This window comes from Phodopus roborovskii, unplaced genomic scaffold (genome assembly GCF_943737965.1).
Source record: "Phodopus roborovskii unplaced genomic scaffold, PHOROB, whole genome shotgun sequence".
NCBI classification, from domain to species: domain Eukaryota; kingdom Metazoa; phylum Chordata; class Mammalia; order Rodentia; family Cricetidae; genus Phodopus; species Phodopus roborovskii.
Window position 1 is genome coordinate 24106822 of NW_026126540.1, and position 12620 is coordinate 24119441.

Here is a 12620-nt window from a genome sequence, read left to right on the forward strand (position 1 = left end):
CAAAGCAATGAAAAGAAGACGAAGAAGAAAGATAAGGAGGAAGAGGAAGTAACAGCAGCAGCATCTGCATGTGGCGATGCTCATTCATAATCTCAGAATTCCTAAGACTGAGGCAGGAAGTTTGGAAGTTGGAGGATTGCTGTGAGTCTGAGAGGTCATCCAAACCATATATCAAGAGCCAGGTCAGATAAGGTTACATACAAGACTGTCTCAAAAATCAAGACATTAAAAAATACTGACCATTCCATGAATTTGCATACCATCCTTGGCAGGGGTCATGATGATCTTCTCTGTATTTTTCAAATTTAAGTATTGTGTTGCTGAAGCAAGTACAGCCCTAAGACATTTTGAAATACATTAAGAATACTAGTACTTTATCCTCCTGTTTAAGTGTATTTTGGAATTCACAAGGGAGACCTTCTGTCTGACCATGACCCTATCTTTCCTAATACATCTGATTCCATTTCCCTGATGAACAATGAGGTTGAGAGTCTTCCCAGGTGCTTATTGACCAATTGTGTTCACTCTTTAGAGAAATGTCTATGCAGATTTATTTTCTCATAAAAAGTCTCTGACATCTGCATCACAAAACAAACAAACAAACAAAAACCCCAAAATGATTTGCTGGGGCTAGAGATGGCTTAGCGGTTAAGAGCACTGGCTGATCTCATAAAGGTCCTGAGTTCTGTTCCCAGGCTTGTAACCATCTCTGGGGATGCAGTGTTTTCTTCTGGCCTCCACAGGCGTCAGGAAGTTCATAGCACACTTACATATGTGAAGGTTGACAAGCCTGTCTCTATCCAGGAGCCTCGCTTTCTCTAATGGGCTCCCCACTTCTGAATCACCAGAGCCAGGTGGCTATCAGTGTCCTCGATTCACAGGAAGAAGCCATAGGTCTGTGTCTTTTGTTTGAACAGTATATATATCCCCTGGGCATTGACTCTAGGGTGTCCCACATGTTAGCCACTGGTCAACACCCTGATCCTCCCACCTCAGCTCCCCAACTGTTGGCATTACAGGAGTGGGCCACTACCCCCAGCTAATTTTACTTTTTCCTTTTCAATGGAATGCTCTTTTTTTATCATTTATTTTTAGCTACTCTCGTTTCTCTGAGTAAGACTTCCAGTACTATGCTGAACAGAAATGGTTAGAATAACAGGATGGTGGTGGCATACGCCTTCAGTCCCAGCACTCTGGAGGCAGAAGCTTGCAGATCTCTGTGAGTTTAAGGCCAGCCTGGTCTACAGAGTGACCAGGAGTGAGTTCCAGGACAGCTAAGGCTGTTACACAGAGAAACCCTGTCTCGAAAAACAAAAACAAAACAAAACAAAACAAAACAAAACAAAACAAAACAAAAAAGGAATGGTGAGAGAAAGCTTTCCTGCCTTGTGCCAGATCTTAGAGGAAAGTGAAGGCTTTCATTGTAGAATGACAGTTGTGGGCTTTGCATTTATGAGCCTATATTATGTTGAAGTTGTTTTTTTCTGTCCCCAGTTTTGAGTGTTGTGATTTCTTTTTTATCATGAAAAGGCATTGAATTTATATTGAATGCTTTTTATTCAATATGAGACGATAATGTGGTTTTTGTTCTTCAATCTGCTTATATGTTCCATTTCACTTATCAATTTTCATATGTTGAATTCTTGCATTCCAGGGATGAATCTACTTAGTTATGGTTTATAACTGTCTTGATGTATTGTTGAATTTAATTTGCTAGGGTTTTGTTGATTATTTTTGCATTAGTGCTCATTAGGGATTTTAGTCTCTTGTTGTCTTGCAGTGTCTTTTTCTGGCTATGGATCAGAGACGATGATGCCTTCATAAAATGGAGCCAGAGCTTTTCCCTTTACTTCAGTTTTTAGAAAGCTCTTGAAAAATATCAGTTGTTTTATTTGTTTTTTCTTGAGGTAGGATCTTTCTTTGCAAGTCTGGCTTGAACTCCTGGTCTTCTTGTCTCTACCTCCCAAGTGCTAGGTATCTAAGTGTATATTGCCCTCCCTCTCTCCTCCCCTCCCTTCCTCTCCTCTCCTCTCCCCTCCCCCCTCTCTCTTCTGCCCCCTTTCTCTTCCCCCTTTCCCTCCCCTCTCCTCTTCCCTCCCCTCCCCTCTCCTCTCCCCTCCCCCCTCTCTCTTCTGCCCCCTTTCTCTTCCCCCTTTCCCTCCCCTCTCCTCTTCCCTCCCCTCCCCTCTCCTCTTCCCTCCCCTCCCTTCCCCTTCCCTTCCCTCCCCTCCCCTTCTCTCCCCTCTCCTCTCCTCTCTCTTCTTCCCTTTCTCTCTCCCTCCCTTTCTCTGGTTAGAGTTTCAAGTATGTGAGATTAGCTTCAAACTTACTATGAAGCTGAGGGTGACCTTGAACTCCTGAGTTTTCTGCCTCCATCTCTCAAGTGCATGGATTACAGGTGTGGGAACCACCCAGGAGCAAATTTTCTATTTCTTTATGATTCAGTCTTCATTGTGCTTTATATGTTTCTAGAAATTTATCTATTTCTTGAAGGACATTTAGTTTGTTAATATTAGGTCTCAAACCCAGGACAAATGGCTGAGATGCCTAGTAAATTATCAAAACCGACACTATTCACCAGGCTCTCCCAGCATCCCCCAGTACCTGCACCCTACTCTAAACTCCAGCCCAGGAATTGGGCTGCCCCCCCCCATTTCTCTGATTCCTATGTAACCCAGCCATTTTGGCCACACCAGCCCATTTTGGGCATATAATTATTCACAGACATCTCTTATAATCCTTTTAATTTTTGTGGCATCATGCCCTCCTCCACCCCTGTTCCGATGTCAATCCTGGATCTCAATCCAGTTCAAGCTGGCCTTAAACTCTCAGCCTCTTGAGGGCTCGGACTGGAAGTGTGAGTCACCATACTCACAATTACTAAGACTTTAGAAACCGGTTGTTAGAGGATCTAAGTTCAAACCTAGAGTTATGGAGAGGATGCTGAATTTTTGTAGAGGTCATAAACTTCAGTGGCAGTCTGGGTTTTGCCTTAGGGCCTGAACCAGAAAGGTCCCAGAGGGGTAAAGACAGCTAAGACAAGGTCAAGCCGCTTGGCAGGACTTAGGGCTCCTTGGGAAATGTGGGGTGAGAAAAGGGTTGGTAGTGTAAACTGAGCAGGCCAGAGGACCAGTTGTGAGCCTGGGCAAGCTGTGGTTTCACACTGCCCTTTCTCAGTGTCCATACAACTTAGAACTGAGGTTGGTGGCTGCCCAACCAATTATGTCTGTTGAAACCATCAGTGGCTTGATTAGTCATTCTATAAAACCTGGAATATTGTGTGGCATGAGGGAAAAAATACCCAAAAACCTTATGCCAGCATCTAAAAATTATTTATTCATTTACTTTGATGTATATAAGTGTTTTGCCTGCCTCTGTGTTTGTGCCCCATATGTGTGTCTAGTGCTGTAGATGCCAGAAGATGATGTTGGATTCCCTGGAGCTGGAGTTACAGAATGTTGTGAGTTAGTACCTGGTGCTGGCAACCTAACCTGAATCCTCTACAAGATAATGAGTATGCTTAACAGCCAAGCCATCTCCCCAGCCCCTTACATCAGCTTTTGTTTTCCATTTAGATTCGTAGTGAAATCCCTTTTGAAAACTACAACCCTTTCTGTTGTCCAGCATTAAAAGTTTGTTTTTCGAGTCTAAGCTTACTTGTTCCTTCTGGCAGCCCGGGGAGGCAGGAATCAGTGCTCACACTTCATAGTAGAAGACCCTGAGGCTCAGGACATGATGTGATTTATCCAAAGATGTGTTGCTTATGGCCAAAAGAACTAACTCTCTGTGCATTGAGCAGAGGCTGGGAACACTTGTCTATAGTTGATACCAATACAATGGAGAGCCAAGAGTGTTCTCTACAAGCTCTGCATGGTGATGAGAATTGGTAACCTTGAGGAGCTGAGGAGATAGCTCAGTGTTTGCTGCATGAGCAGGAGAATGGGAATTAACCATGTATTTAAGAGCAAGCAAACAAGCAAACAAACAGGTATGGTGGTGTGTACATGCAATCTCAATGCTGGGGAAGCAGATAGCAGGATGCCTAGGACTTGCCGTCCAGGCTGTCCAGTTGATTTGGTGATATTTTCCTTTGGTGGAGGTATGTGAATATTAGAAGTCTAGTTTGGACATGTGGTATATTTACACCTGTATTGGTAGTTTGGGAGTCAAAAATGTTTAGATGGTGTATTAGGGTTCTGCAGAGGAACAGAACTGATAGAATGAACATTTATTACAAAGAGGACTTACTAGATATGTTATCTGATATGGGCTGGGTTGTCCAGCAGTGGTTGTCTGCATGCTGGACAGGCTTAGAACCCAGTTTTTGCGCAGTCCACAAGGCTGTTGTCTCTGCAGTTCCATTCTGGTGCAGAAGGACCAGAGCATTACTGGAGAGCTGCTGGTCTTCAGTCCACCCTGGAAGCTTGAAGAAGCTGGACTGTAGTCTGGAGACTGGGCTGTAGGCTAGGGACTGGACTGTAGGTTGGAGATGGGGCTGTAGGCTGGAGACTGGACTGTGGGCTGGAAAGGTGGCTCAGTGGTTGACAGCGTGTACTTCTTGCTCTTCCAGAGAACTTGACTATTATGAGCAGCTTTCCCACCAACCTGGTCCCAGAGCCACATCAGCCCCAAATAACACACAGAGACACTGTATTAGATATAAATTTGTTGGCCAGTTACTAGAATTTCGTATTGGCTAGCTCTGTCTTAAATATTAACCCATTTCTATTAATCTAAGTATTTCTGCATGATCTTCTCTTACCGGAGAGAGAGTCCGGACCTCTTCCCTCCAGTCTCTACATCTTGAATCTTCTACATCTCCCAGAATCCTTCTTGTCTCCTAGTCCTGCCTATCTTGCTTTTCTATTTCCCAACAGTGCTTTATTCATTAACCAATAAAAGAAACATATTTACAGAATGACATCTCCCATCATTTGACTTTTGTTCATAATCACCCACATTGGGTGACTTACAATTGCTTGTAATTCCAGCTCCAGGGCCTTTAGCACATCTAGTTTCCTCAGGCACTTGAGTGCATATGACTTAGCAGAATACAGACACATACAAACACTCACACCCTTCCTTCTTTCCTTCCTTCCTTCCTTCCTTTCTTCCTTCCTTCCTTCCTTCCTTCCCTTTAAAGAATCTGGAACAGTGGGATGGTGGCCCATACCTTTAAATCCAACACTTGGGAGGCAAAGTAAGGCAGAGCTCTATGAGGTCAAGGCCAGCATCATTTACATAGCAAGCTCTAGAACATCCAACTATATAGCTTGTGTCAGCTCCCCTACCCAAAGGAGCTGGAAGCTGAATTTATTTTACTTTTTAAACATTTTATGTGTATAGGTATTTTTCCTATATGTATGTCGGTACACAACCTGTATGCAATGTCCTGGGAGGCAAGAAGATGGTGTCAGTCTTTGTCTTAGGATTTTTGTTGGTGTGAAGAGAGACACCATTGGCCATGGCAACTCTTATAAGGAAAACATTTAATTGTAGCGGCAGCTTACAGTGCAGAGGTTCAGTCCATTATCATCATGGCTGGGAGCATGGCTTCATGCAGGCAGACACGGTGCTGACTACATCTTGATCAGAAGGCAACAGGAAATGGACTGTGACACTGAATGAAGCTTATGCAAGAGACCTCAATGCCTGTCCCCATAAAGACACACTTCCTTCACCAAGACCACAACTACTTTAACAAGGGCACACCTACCAGTAGTGCTACTCCCTATAAGCTTATGAGGGCCTTTTACATTCAAACTACCACAGCCCCCCTACTCCTGAAGTATGAGCCACCATGTGGATGCTGGTAATCAATCGAACCTAGATCCTCTGGAAGAGCAGCCAGTGCTCTTAACCTCTGAGTTATTTCTCCAGACCCAGAAGATGGGTTCTGATGTCAGGGAAGGATAGCAGTAGTAGCAGCAGCAGCAGCTACAGAGTTGATGCACTCACCAGCAAGGAGTGAAGGCCAGGAGGTAAAGCACTATTTCTCCTTTGGATCTCTTTGTATCTGGGTTACTACTGGAAGGTGTTGCTTACTCTGCTGAGGACCTTCCCTTCTCAGTTAATTACTCTAGGAATTACCCTCAGCCTCACCCATGTGTTCAATTAAGTGGACAACCAAGAAAGATGGCAACCTAAGTGTTGAACATGGATGGATTTGCCAAGGGACTAGAACATAGCAAGAAGCATAGAGGTTCTTGTATAAAGGCATTTCAAAATGAACATGTGTAAATCCAAGCTCCAAATGTCCCCCTGCCTCTGTACCAACTCCATTCTCCCTAATGCTGACCTTGGAGGTCTGGAGCTGCCTCCGGCTCTTTTTCCTATCTCACATCCCCTGAGAGTCTGTTTTCAGGTCTCTCCAGTTAGCCCTCACATGCATCAGAGTCAGTCAGTCCCTTATTTCACCACCTCAATTATTATCACACCAGTCAGAATCACAGTCACTTCTCAGAAAAGCAAGCATTAGCCCTTGTTGTCCCTTTAGGGTGGTCAGATGCTACACACTCTCTTTATATCCACACAGCAGCAGGAGTGAGCCTGACTTGTAGATAGGTAGATGTGCAGTTCTCACTGGCCTGGACCTTGGATCTGCAGCAGTCCCAAGCACAGGGATTACAAGTGTGTTCTCTTACACCCAGATCTGAGTACATTAGATCACATGCATACTCTGCTCAAAACCTTAGTGCTTCCCAGTTTACCTAGGGAGAAGCTGAGGCAGGAGAGAAAGACAGGGAATGATGGTGACACACAGAGAAAGGGCTGGGAGAGGAAGCAGGCTCCTCATCTGTTTTTACTGCTGAGAAAGGCAGGGACTTCAGACTCCACTGAAGGCCTAATGGCAGCAGACAGTCGGTGTTTTCCAAAAGGCATCCTGTCAGAGGCAATAAATAAGTTGCTCCTGTTTAGGGCCAGATGATGCCTCTGCAGAGATCCCACCATCCAGGACATCAGTGACAGTAACTAGGCTTACTTAGGGCTAAAATGACGTATGACATTATTATCCTGGTACTGCTTCCTCCTAGACTTACTTGCTGCTCTTCATCAACCCACCTTACCACTTTGTTTACTAAGAAAACCGTTTAACTTTTAACCTCCATACAAATTACACTCCTTAGGCAAAGTCAGAAAGAAAGGAAGTGGTTTCTTAGCAAGCTTTAGAGATGTACCTTGAGGGCCACCAAGATCCCATAAACACCATCTGTTCAGGAGCACAATGGTGACTCACCTGAGAAGTCCCCACTTGTCCTGTCAGGTGTGTTTTCTCATTTGGAGCATCACTGGTAGAGCATATGCCATTAGGCCTGGCTGTCTGTTTTTCTTTATGTTTGGGCTGTACAAATGCCAAGCAAGTACCTTCCCACTGAGCTGCACTCTCACTCTCTGTCTTAAGTTTTACTTTGAGGAGGCTCTTTTGAAGGGTCCCAGGAGGGCCTTGAGCATGATGCTCCAGCTTCAGCCTCCTCGATAGCTGGGATCACAGGCCTGTGCCACCAATCTGCTTTGTTTTTTTTTTTTTTTTTTTTTTTGACACAGCACTTATAAATCTCTAAAATGTTGTGTGTTTTACTTGTTCATTGCTTTTCTTTATTACAGCACAATCTCCACTAGGGAATATTTTTCTCCTGTCTTGTTTACTGTGTTGTTCCCAGTACCTGGCATATAGTCAATGCTCAATATTTGAAGGATAAATGGACTCCCACATGGAAGTATCTGAATTTTACTACATCCCAAATCCATCCTTTCTCTCTCCATGTTCTTTGCTGTCTCATTCAGGTGTCTACATCTCTCTTAGGGTGTCTATTGCTGTAATGAAACACTATGAACACAAGCAACAAGGGGAGGAAAGGGTTAAATTTCTCTTACACTCCCACATCATAATCCATCCCTGAAGTAACCTGGAGGTAGGAGCTGATGCAGAAGCCATGGAGGGCTGCTGTTTACTGGCTTGTTTTTCATGGCTTGCTCAGCCTGCTTTCTTATAAAGCTCAGGACTACCAGCCCAGGGTGGCACCACCTACAATAATCTGGACCTTGCCACATCAACCATCAAACAAGAAAACGCACACAGGCCAGTCTTGTGGGGAACATTTTCTCAGTTGAGGTTCCCTCTTCCAGCATAACTCTAGTTCATGTCAAGTTGCCATAAACCTAGCCATCACAAGTCTCAGGAGTCATCCTGAGTTCTTCCTTAGCCCTTACTTCTCATGTCCGGTTGATTAACAAGATCTTCTGCTTTTATCTCAAAAGTGAAGAGCCCAGTAATACAAAAATTGTAAGCCTATACACCTATTCTGGTGGAATTGGAGTTGACAGCTACTGTGGACAAAGGTTAACTTTTAACAATTGCTCCTTGCCTTACAGCCAGCAGCTACTGCTGACAAAGGTTAACCTTTAACAGTTGCCTCTACATGACCTTCCACTTTACATTCCTCTAACCTTTAACCTTAACCCTTCCCTCTACGTGACTCTCTGCCTTGCAGTCTTTCCAGCTACAGGGAAAGCATCTGTGTCAAAACAACCACAGGCTTTTGCAAGTATCTTGAACTAATACCCTGTAATCAAAAACTGCAAATATTAAAATGTAACGTGACTAAACTCAAGACTGTAAAAATTTCTTTAATTCTCTTCAGAGTCTAACCTCAAGATTGTAAAATCTCCTTGGCTCACAATCTGGTGCTTGGTTTTCACTATAAAAAGAGGCTCGAAGCCTGCTCCCATTATCAGTGTCAGAAGCTGGAAGTTCTCACCATGACCCCAGCTAGCTGGAAGTCTTTTTGCTCCTCGGTGTCTGGAATAAAGTTTGCTTCTGGTTGATAGACTTCAGTGGTCTGTTCCCCATTATTTGCTCGTCTCTGGGACCCAACAAAAAAATAAAACTCGACCAGATGTGGTGACACATGCTTATAATTCAAGGACTTGGGAGGCAGGACAAGAGGATTGCCATGAGTTGAGGCTAGCCAGGGCTACAAATGTCTGCATTTTTCCATCTCTACTGCCCCTCTAACTCCATCTTAAAGCACTTTATTCAGAACACTATAGTCGCAGAAGACAGCTTCATTGTTGCCAACATAGTGTACTTAGATCTCTTAAGTTTTTCTTTAGATTTATTTTATATGTCTGAGTGTTTTGTTTGCATGTATGTCTGTCTGTGCACCACATACATGCCTGCTACCTATGGAGGCCAGAGGAGAGAGTTGAATGCTCTGGAACTAGAGTTACAGATGGTCGTGACTCACCATATGGGTGCTGGGAACTGAATCTTGGTCCTCTGCAAGAGCAACAAGTACTCTTAACCACTGAGACATCTTTCCAGCCTCACTTCACTCTTGTAGAAGTAACTGACAGGCTGAGTGTGGTGATGCATGCTGTTAACTCAGCACTAGAAAGGCTGAAGCAGGAGGATAAAAAAATCAAGGCTAGCCTGAGCTACACAGTGAGTGCATCTCACTGTGTAGCTCAGTCTGTCCTGGAATTCACATGTAGAATAGAATAGGCTGATCTTGAATTTACAGATGTGTGCCTGATTTTGCCTTTCTACTATGCTGGGATTGAAGGCATGTACCACTTTTTCTGTTTTTTTTGTGCAACACTCAGGGCCATGCCATTAGTATCAGCAGCCACAAATGGAGCAAAGCACAGAAACAAAAATAAGACACTTAAAAAGAAAAGAAACAAAACCAAAAAAACCCCTCAGCCAACCAACCAACCCCACCCAAACAACTAAATAAGAACCCTACTAAGGTGGTTTAAACAAGAATGTCCTCCCCCACCCCCAGCAAAAGGCTCATAGATTTGAATTCCTTGGTCACCATGGAGTGGCACTGTTGGAGATGTGGCCTTGTTGGAGGAAGTGTGTCACTTGGGGGAGGGTAGTTATGCCACCATGCTCCCTGCTTTAAGGATGATGGACTGAACATCTGAACTACTGTAAGCCAGCTCCAATTAAATGCTTTTCTTTATAAAAGTTGCCATGGTTGTGGTGTCTCTTCACAGCAGGAGTGACTAAGACAGAAGTTGGTAGCTGTGACAGGCCTGACCATGTTTCTTATTGCTGGACTGCGGAGTTTTGGAACTTTGGATTAGGAAAGCAGTTGAACACTTTAACTGGGGCTTAATGGGCCATACTAGTAGGGACGTGGAATGCAGTGGTTCAGACAGTTCTGTAGATTATGATGGCATGGCTCAAGGTGTTTTAGAGTGGAAAAAACGTTGTTAAGTACCCTATAGATTATTTTTATGTTATCTTGGAGAAGAATGTGACTGCTTTTTGCCCTAGTCTGAAAAGTCTGCCTGAGGCAGAATTGAAGGATTTTGGATTAATGGTGTTGGCAGAGGAGATTTCAAAACAGCCTCCTATGGACTGTGTTGCTTGGCCAGTTTTATGCAGATCTATAATGAGAAGGAGCAAGCTGAGCAAGGAAAAATACAAAATGTACAGTTTGAGGAGGAAATAGACACCAAGAAAAATAATGGAGCTAAGTCCAGTGCTCAGGGAGATAAAAAGTTTAAAGAAAAGACTGATGCTAATGGAATAAAGGGAGTGGTGTACCTCAGGGCAAGACTCCACCCAGCTCAGCTTCCAGCTTGTGAAAAGGAATTAAAGAAAAGCTTAAGGAGCTGGGTGGTGGTGACACATGTCTTCAGTCTCAGCACTTAGGAGGCAGTAGTAGGTAGACGGCTGAGTTCAAGGCCAGCCTGGTCTATAGAGCAAGTTCCAGGACAGTCAGAGCTACATAGAGAAACTTTGTCTCGAAAACAAACAAATAAACAAACTCCCCCCAAAAAACAAAACTCAGGGCTGGGTGTGGTACACACACCTTTATTTATTTTTTATGTTATTGATAATAATTTAGTAAATCACATCATGCATCCCGATCCCATCCATTTCTTGTTTCCTTGCATCTGCCTCTGCTTCTGTAACTTCCCCTCAATATAAAACAAAATAAAGAGAAATAAAGAAAGACAAAAAGGAAGGGAAAATGTCATCGCATTTCAGTGTGACAATCATGCAGTAAGTCCTTTTATCCGTATCTTTTTACATGCAGCAGTTATTGAAAAGAACCATTGGTTTGGTTCAAAGCCCTTGGTCTCTGCTACACTATTGATACTAGGCTCTCACTGGGACATTTTTCTAGATATCCCATTGCTGCCCTGTGTCATGAAGATCCTGTGGCCCTGAGTCTGAAGAAACACACACACACACACACACACACACACATTACTACCACCATTGTACTCCAGTAGGTCACAGATGGGGTGGATGTTGGGGTGGAACAACACTAATCAGTTACAGTTAAGAAACTGCCTTGAGTCTCAGAAGAGACTTTGGACTTTAAAACCCTATTGAAACTGTTGTAGACTATGGGGACCTTTGAAGTTGGACTGAATGCATCTTTGTATAGGGCAAGCTCCTGCAGAGTGCAGTTGATTTGATTCTGAGTGTTAGCCTTTGGTGAGTGCCACCTTTTGGGTTCTGGTACTTTTTGTTTGAAGTATGTAAATCTTATCTGAGAGTTTCCTATGGTTCAAAGCTTGTGCAGACCCTTAACTGAGAGTTTGGATTGGCATTGTCTCTTTGGGAAGCTTAGATACGGAAACTGACTTGCTAAAGTTGTGAATTGTATAATAATTTAAAAAAACCCTTTGCTAAGTGACAGCGAGTCAATCTGTCAGTCTGCCAGAGGCTGATCCCACTGCAGCTGAAAAGGCTAAAAATCATTCTTAGAGTGTTTCTGTGTCTTCCTTCCATGAACCAAAGAGAACCCATACCTGATATAACATTTTTGCATTTTGATATGGCTACAAGCCTTTGGGGGCCAGGAAGTGGAATATGGTGGTTTGAAGACCCCCCCCCCAGTAGGCTCATAGATATGAATTCTTGGTCATCAAGGAGTGACACTATTAGAAGATCCTTGTTGGGGTAGGTGTGGACTTGTTGGAGGAAGTGTTACTGGGGGTGGACTTTGAGGATTCAGGAGCCCAAGCCAGGCCCAGTGGCTTTTTTTCTCTTTCTGTTGCCTGCAGGTCAGGGTGTAGAACTCTTGCTGCTTTTCCAGCACCGTATCTGCCTGTGTACCACCATGTTCCCTGTCTTGAGGATTGTTGCAGGAGACCCTGTTGGACACCCCTTGCTGGAGGGAGTGAGAAAGCAGGAGGGGGTGAGAAGGCTCAGAGTCAATGACACACAATGGGAGGCAGGTGAGTCCTAAAACAAGTAGCTGCAGACTTGTTCATTGCGGAAATCAGTCTCGTCTATATACCCTCTGCCCTGCGTCCCATCGGCTTTAGTGAATGAGTCATGGTGCTGGCCTCCTTCTATTGGTTCTGTGGATCAGGCAACCATACATCAGCAGTCTCCAAGCATGGTAAAAGACTCCAGGTTGGCCCAAGGGGAAGTCATTAGTGTGCGAGTTCACACAGAGCAGACTATGCAAGGGCGGCCACAGCCAATCAGGCCGTCAGTCTCTGTTCCTCCTACAGAGGATAATGGACTAAACCTCTGAAACCAAGCCAGATCCAATTAAATGGTTTCCTTTATAAGAGTTACTGTGGTCATGATGTCTCTTCACAGAAACAGAACACTGGCTAAGACACCTGACTCACTGTTC

The 12620-nt window shown here is 44.0% G+C and overlaps 1 non-coding gene across 1 annotated transcript; it reads right to left on the reverse strand.

Annotated features, from left to right (window-relative positions):
• Positions 1-228: 228 nt before the first annotated feature.
• On the reverse strand, positions 229-331 carry LOC127233150 (U6 spliceosomal RNA). Its single transcript, XR_007835454.1, has one exon. It is a non-coding gene; the product is annotated as a U6 spliceosomal RNA (small nuclear RNA).
• Positions 332-12620: the final 12289 nt, after the last annotated feature.